The sequence below is a fragment of the Mus pahari genome, chromosome 5, assembly GCF_900095145.1.
Source record: "Mus pahari chromosome 5, PAHARI_EIJ_v1.1, whole genome shotgun sequence".
Taxonomy (NCBI): Eukaryota; Metazoa; Chordata; class Mammalia; order Rodentia; family Muridae; genus Mus; species Mus pahari.
The window spans coordinates 37,956,719-37,964,510 of record NC_034594.1 but is presented as its reverse complement, the minus strand read 5'-3'; the positions used below and the strand labels follow the sequence as shown (position 1 = coordinate 37,964,510).

The window sequence follows — 7,792 nt, the reverse complement described above, 5'->3', positions numbered from 1 at the left end:
GGGAGGGGAGGGGAGAAGAGAAGAGAAGAGAAGAGAAGAGAAGAGAAGAGAAGAGAAGAGAAGAGAAGAGAAGAGAAGAGAAGAGAAGAGAAGAGAAAAGCGTCCTTCACAATAGCCACAGATACTATAAAATATTGGGGTAACTCTAACCAAGCAACTGAAAGACTTGCATGACAAAAGATTCAAGTCTTTGAAAAAAGAAATTGAAGAAGTTTATCAGAAGATGGAAAGATCTCCCATGCTCATAGATCAGTAGGATGAACAAAGTAAAAATGGCCATTTTATCAAAAGCAATCTCCAGATTCAGTGCTATCCCCATCAATATTCCAATACAATGTTTTTTATATTCTTTGAAAGAGCAACACTCAACTTCATGTGGGGAAAAAAAAAAACCAGCTTACACAACTCTCAGAGAAACTCAAAGAGTGAACAGACAGAACAGGGGGCATATTCTAGCTGTGAATCTCTCACAGGAGAGAACACACATCCTTACCAATTCCATGAAGTAATCTCAGAAGTACCTTAACTTAAGGCCAGTGTGGTGATCAGCATTAGGTCAAACATCCTTAAAATTTTAAAGCAGTTTAATCTGTTAAAATCCCATTTAGTAGGGAAAAAAAATCCACAAGAAAAAGAAACAAGACTTCAGGGCTGGAGACATGTCAGTGGTTAAGAACACTGGCTGCTCTTCCAGAGGTCCAGAGTTCAAATCCCAGCAACCACATGGTGGCTCATAACCATCTGTAATGGGATCTGATGCCCTATTCTGGTGTGTCTGAAGACAAATACATTAAATAATAAAATAATATTTTAAAAAATAAATAAAACTACCTGTAATTCCACCAACCAAAGATAAATATTTAGTAATATTTTACTGCTTTATCTACCAAATATTTTAATCATGCTTTTTTCCCATTAATAATACTGAAAATAAATTCTGATGTCTTTTTTCTCTATAGCACAGATTTTAGTATCCATAAGGCATCTACCAGTCATTATTAAATTCAGGATACTTTTAAAGTGCAAATCTCTGGATCCTATTTCCTTAGAATACTTTCCTATAATATTATAAGGTCAAGGAATTTAGTTAATAAGCCTTTTCAGGCATCACATATTCAACAGCACTTCTTTTGTTTAAAACTTCTTTTTAAAGAGCTTTATTGTAGAAAGCAGGGAGAGGGGGAGAAGGTAGAAAGAGAGAGAGGCTGGCCATGGCCACGTGGAGAGAGGGGGGAAGAGAGAGAGAGAGCGAGGCTAGAGAGTTAGAAAGGTGAGAGCTGTTTAAAACTTTTCATTGTTTTCATTGGCTAGGCTTTTTCTTTGACCATTTCTTTCATACATGTCTATAACCTTTCTGTTTACCCTTGACGATCCCACCATGTCTTCCCTACCTCCCACCCCATACCCTCCTACTCCCTTACAAGTCCCTTTCCCACATTCACGTCCTTTTAATAGTTTTTCCTGATAGAAAAAACAGAACAACGCCATCCCCCACGTTATGACCTGAGGCCAGTGTGACAGTGAATCTGGACATGGTGTGACGGGCACTTGGCCCCTTTGCCCATCCTGGCTCACTCATCCCTGCACCTCTATGAGGTGACTGCTTCTAAAGGAGTTGATAAGGCCCCTTAGCTTCCCAGGCCTCTCCATGGTACCTGACATTCCATCTTGCTTACTTATTCCTGTTTGGGTCACACATTTCTCTACTAAATCATAACTTAAATCAGCTAGTCGGCCAGAGATAGGCTCAGATTCACCAGTCACTCAGTAGCTCCAATAGCACACACATTAAAATGTGGAATTTTTTTCAAACACCAGTCAGGCTGCCTGAGCTACCTGGAAAAGTTTCAGGCCAGCAAAAGACCTAAGATAGCTAGCATTCAAAGAATGCACACAGAGCAATGTGTGAGCATACCACAAACGCGCACATATACAGAACGAGATATACTATTTTATTCTATTAGAAGACAATGAGGGCCAGGTGTGGTGGCGCAAAAAAAAAAAAAAAAAAAGAGGAAATTCAACAGAGAAATACAAATAGTCGTATTTTCAAATGGGTACAATGGCCAAAGATATTAAAAGCTAAAGAATTTAAAAAAAAAAAAAAAAAAAAAAAAAATAAATAAATTTTAGCTCAGGATTAAGGCCAAACTTCCAGCAATCTTCTTGTGTGTCTTAAAACAGCTACAGTGTACTTGTATATAATGAATAAAAAAAAAAAAAAAAAAAAAAAAACTGCACATAAAATGGAGTGTGTGGCCCGCCCACTGTTGAGGAAGTGCCAGTCTATTTAGACCGGAGGCCCGATCTATGCTCCAAGCTCCACCACAGCCTCTTGTGCCAGGTTACTGTTTTAATCATTATTCGATAAATAATAAGGTACATCCTGCCCCTCCTGAGATTTAGATAACCGACTCCAAAATGGAGGTGGTGGGGAGGCATGAAATGAAACTTGCTAGAACTTTCCAGGGATAGAAGCAACACGTCATCCAAAGCCTGAGAGAATCTGAGAGGCTCCATCAGGCCAAGTCCTAACCTTGAGCGCTGCCTCTGCTTCCAGGCAAGGCTGCTCCCAGAATTGGGCTCCCCTAAACCCCAAAGAACTCCACACACCACACACGAGCATGAGCACGATCAACAAGCCGCAGCACGCAGGTGTTGGATCCACCTCATGAAAGGCAGTCAAACGTCAATAAAATGAACAACCAGCCCCGTCATTTTCTAACTGAATATAACTTGTAACCTGCCACTGGAACGGATTTCTGAGCTTTTAAACTGTGCTTCCTATTATTTCCTTCTCTGGGCTGTCTTGTTTCTTTTTAATTTCTCAAAATAAAAGACATGATAGGCTGAGGAGGGAGTTTGGTGAAAGAGCCCTTGCCTAGCATGTAAGGTCCTGAATTCAATTCCCCGAACTGCGGATTTAAAAACATAAATAGATAAAATCCCTAGATTGTGTCTGTGTTTGGGAGTATGCGTGTTGGGGTGTGCGTGTTTGAGTATCAGATGTGTAGTTACGGGGTGGGTGAGACGGTGAGGAGATAGTGCAGCCAAGTCAATTGAGATCTGAATTTTGGCTTCTTTTCAAGGAGGGGGACAATAGATGGCTGTACTTAAAACATTCCAGGAACACCAAGGAGCGCATGATCTGGGAGGGTGGACGGGGGAGAGGGGAGGAAGAAGCCTCCAAGAGGGAAGAGGGCAGCTACTCACGCAGAGAAAGCTCCGGCTTCCCTTTCAGTATTCAAACCCTGAAACCCCCCATGGCCTTGTGGACTCCAGATCCCACACTCCGAAACCTAGAAAGCTCTAGAATCAAGATCCTTCCCTGCTTAAAAACCCAGCTGACCTTATCAGAAACAAGTCCGGAGATCCTCAGGAGACACCTTGCTCCCAAGTCCCTTCTCTGTCTGGGGTCGGTGGCAGGCAGAGGGCAACAGAGAGCTGGAGGGTAGAGCCTCGTACACTTCCTGTTTTCCTGAGACAGGAGGGACTTCGGAGGACCGCAGCCACAAGCAGGCTGGTCCGAGTAGGAGAATGACACTGGCTAAGGCTGTGCAAAGCTCTATACATGTATGCACTAGTTAGCCATAGTCTCCCCTTTTGCTCATCCCCCATTTCCTGTTAGTCCCTTGGTCTCCCAGACAGTTTCGCTTCTGCTTTCAGGGCATTCATTTGAGTTTGTGTGACTATAAAATCTAGGAACCACAAATGAAAAAGCAAATGACATCTGTCCTTATGATATTGGTTCCGTTCACTTAAAATGATTATCTCAGGTTTTGTCTATTTTCTGGCGAACATTCCCCCGTTTTGTTTTGTTTTTTGGTTTGGCTTTGGTTTTGTCTGACCCTGGCTGTCCTGAAACTGACTATGTAGACCAGACCAGCCTCAAACTCAGGGATCTACTTGCCTTCGCCTTCCAAGTGCTGGGATTAAAGGTGTGTGCCACCATTGCTGGGCTGTCACTCCGTTCTTTATGGCTGAAATGTGTGTGTGTGTGTGTTTGTGAGTATGTATGTGTGTGTGAGTATGTGTGTATGAGTGAGTGTGTGTGTGCATGAGTATGTGTGTGAGTGTGTGTGAGAGTGAGTGTGTAAGTGTGTGTGTGTATAAAATGCCACATTTTCCTCATCCATTCCTCTGTTTTTAATGGTCAGGTTGGTTCCATAACTTAACTATTATGAATAAGTATGGATGTGCAAGTGACTCCATGACATGCTGTCTTAGAGTCCTTTGCATAAATACAGCTGGGTCCAGGGAAGAGCTATTGTTATTTTTTTTTTTTAACAACCTCCATTTTGACTTCCTAGAGGCTAGCCCGGTTCATGTTCCCATCAGGAGTGTATAAGGGCCAGCGTTTGTTGTTATTTGTTATCTTAATGTCTGCTATTCTGACAGGGATGAGATGCAATCTCAAAGGGCTTTAACTCACACTACTCTGATGGCTAGTGGAGCGGGGTGCTTTTTCGTTGTTTTTGGCTATTTGTATTTTCTTACCATTTATTTAATCAATTACTTTTTTGTTTATTTTATTCAACCAAGAGTGAGAGGCATTCTTGCCACTTGTGGAAGTCAGGACAACCTTTGGGAGTCTGTCCTCATCCATCCATCTGTCCTTGTCCGTCCGTCGTGTATGCTCTGGGGTAGAACTCAGGTTGTCCAGCTCGGTGACCCAGAACCTTCACCCCTCAGCCAACCTCCTGGATCTTTAGTTCAATTTTTGGGAGCCACTTGTTCATTTGTTTATTAGTTGGGGTGTTTGATTTCTTACTGTTTACTTTTTTAGTTCTTTGCATAGTCTAGACTAATATTTTGTCAGATGTATAATTTGCAAAGATTTCCCTCCCATTCTGAATGCTGTCTCTTTGCCCAATTAATAGTTCCTTTGACATACACAGAGCTTTTTAGTTTCATGAGGTCTCATTTGGCAACTGTTGGGCTTCTTTTCTTTTCTTTTCTTTTCTTTCTTTCTTTTTTTTTTTTTTTTTGTTTTGTTTTGTTTTTCGAGACAGGGTTTCTCTGTATAGCCCTGGCTGTCCTGGAACTCACTCTGTAGACCAGGCTGGCCTCGAACTCAGAAATCTGCCTGCCTCTGCCTCCCAAGTGCTGGAATTAAAGGCGTGTTGCCACCACTGCCCGGCTGGGCTTATTTCTTGAGCAATGCTTTTCAAGAGTAATTCTGGGTATTAGTGGTCTCAGGATCACAATCAAAAAAATCACAAACTGCAGATTGCATTTAAAAACAAAAACAAAACAAGGAAACAGGATCCACCTATTGTCGTTGAGGAAAAAACCCTTTGACATCAAAGATAAAAAAGGAAAACTGCCTTGAAGGTGAAGGGGTAGACAGGGGTATCGTGGACGCAAGGAATGCCTCTAAGGAACAAGCAAGCATCATTGTTCAAATACTGGACAAGAGAGACTTCAACCCCAAACTAGTCAGAAGGTACAGAAGTGTACTTCATATGGATTAAGGGAACAATCCGTCAAGAAGACATTGTACTTCTAAACATTGATGTATTCATAGAGCACATTCTACTCAGGCTAAAGTCACGGAACTGACCCAGCACAGTAAGTGGGTAATTCATCACTTCATTCTCATCTGTAAGTAGAAAATCATCTGAGTTACATGAGATCCCAGATCAAATGGAGTGAACAGCAATCTACAGAACGTTTCCATCAAACACTGCCGAGGGCATGTCTTCTGGTAGTCCTCAGAGCTCTCAGATAATGTAAGAGGACACAAAGCAAGCCTTAGCAAATACAGGAAGATGGAAATAACATCTCACGTTCTGACAACCATGAAGTAAAGCTAGAAATTAACAGCAAAAGAATGTTTTAAAAATATACAAACTCATTAACACACTCATTAACACTAATTAAACAACACACTAGTGAATGATGACCAGTTCACTGATGAAGTCAAGAAGGAAATAAAAAAAAAAAATCCTTAGGCAAAATTGAAAATAAAAACACAACACACTAAAACCTGTGGGATACAATGAAAGCTGTCCTAAGAGGCAAATTGATAGCTACAAGCACCTACCTTAAAAAGCAGAGAGAGGGACTGGAGAGATGGCTCAGTGGTTAAGAGCACTTGCTACACTTGCAGAAGACCAGAGTTAAATTCCCAGCACCTACACTGACTGGGAAGCTCATAACCATCTGTGATTCCAACTCCAAGGAACCCAACACTCTCTTCTGGCTTCTTGGGCATGGCACTCACAAGCATATACATACCCATATACACATCATTTTAAATGATTTAATAATAATAATAATAATAGAAAAACTTCAACACACACACACACACACACACACATACACACACACACACAAACTTCGAGAGGGACTAGCAAGATGGCTCAGCAGATAAAGGTGCTTGCTTCTAAAGCCTGGAACCCACACGGTGGAACAAGAGCACTGTGGCATGCACATAGCTAAACACATACACACACACACACACACACACACACACACACACTAAACTAAATGGAAAAAAGTCAGAGAAGTTTCAAATTAGTAACTCAATGAAACACCTTAAGACCGGAAAATGAGAACAAGCTAAACCCAAAGGCTACAGATGCTGTGGTGGTCTGAATGAGGACAGCCCTTACTGGAACTCTTTGAGAAGGATTAGGAGGTGTGGTCTTGCTGGAAAAAGACATGTCACTGGGGGTGGGCTTTACCATTTCAAAAGCCCATGCCAGGCCCAGTTTATCACTCTCCATTGGCCTGTAACTTGGGATCAGGTGAGCCCAGCTACTGGTCCAGCCAGCACCTTTCCTACCTGTCTGTCCCCATGCTCCCCACAATGACGATAATGAACTAACTTTCTCAAAGTGGAAGCAAGCTCCCAATTAAATGCTCTCTTCTAAAAGTTGCCTTGGTCATGGTGTCTCCTCATAGCAACAGAACAATTATGACATGGGAAAAATAATTAAGATCCGGGCAGAAATTAATGAAACAAATCAAAACAAAACAAAACAAAATTCACAAAGAATTAAAGAAACAGAGTTGATACTAAGAAAAGATTAAAAACAACAAACAAACAAACTAAACCAAGCAAAAGAGAGAAGACCCACATTAACAAAGTTAGAGGCAAAAAGGAAGACATTACAACTAATATCTATGAAATTTAGAAAAATCATATGAATATACTTGAAAAACTTTCATTTTACCTGCTTTTAGAATCTAAAAAAAAAAAAAAAAAAAGGATTAATTTCTAAAATTTTATTAACTAGCAAAAAGAGGCCCCAGGGGTGTTTCACCTCTAATGGTCCTGGAGTCCTGACTGGGCTTTGAGGGTTTGCTGACTTTCACAGCTAACTCTCTCTTACCGTCCCACAGGGATGCTCTCCTTGCTCCTAGTTCAATAGTTTCTATTTACAGCTAAAACAAAACAAAACAAAAAACCAAACAAACAAAAAACAAGCCTAAAGTCAAAATCAGGGCTTTCCTACAGCAATCTCCCCAAAGAGGCAAACCCTGGGTCCTTCACTGTGTGAGCTAACCTGTGTACAAACACATGAGCTCTTTGCTGGGAATTAGTTAAAATATTTTCTGGTGTTAAAGAGAAGAAAAAGAGCCGGGTGTGGTGGCATACACTTTTAATCCCAGCACTTGGGAGGCAGAGGAGGAGGATTTCTGAGTTTGAGGCCAGCCTGGTCTACAGAGTGAGTTCCAGGACAGCCAGAGCTACACAGAGAAACCCTGTCTCAAAAAAGAAGAAGAAGAAGAAGAAGAAGAAGAAGAAGAAGAAGAAGAAGAAGAAGAAGAAGAAGAAGAAGAA

The 7,792-nt window shown here is 41.3% G+C and overlaps 1 protein-coding gene across 2 annotated transcripts in view; it reads right to left on the bottom strand.

Annotated features, from left to right (window-relative positions):
• Positions 1 to 7,792, bottom strand: part of Casp8 (caspase 8) — a 34,253-nt gene that overhangs the window by 23,889 nt on the left and 2,572 nt on the right. The window contains exon 1 of one of the 2 annotated variants that reach the window (XM_021198067.2): positions 3,350 to 3,545. The exons of the other annotated variant lie outside the window; for it this stretch is intronic. The gene's annotated coding sequence lies outside the window, so the exon portion shown is untranslated. Of the gene's footprint in view, positions 1 to 3,349; positions 3,546 to 7,792 lie in introns of those variants that run through there. 2 annotated transcript variants of the gene reach the window in all.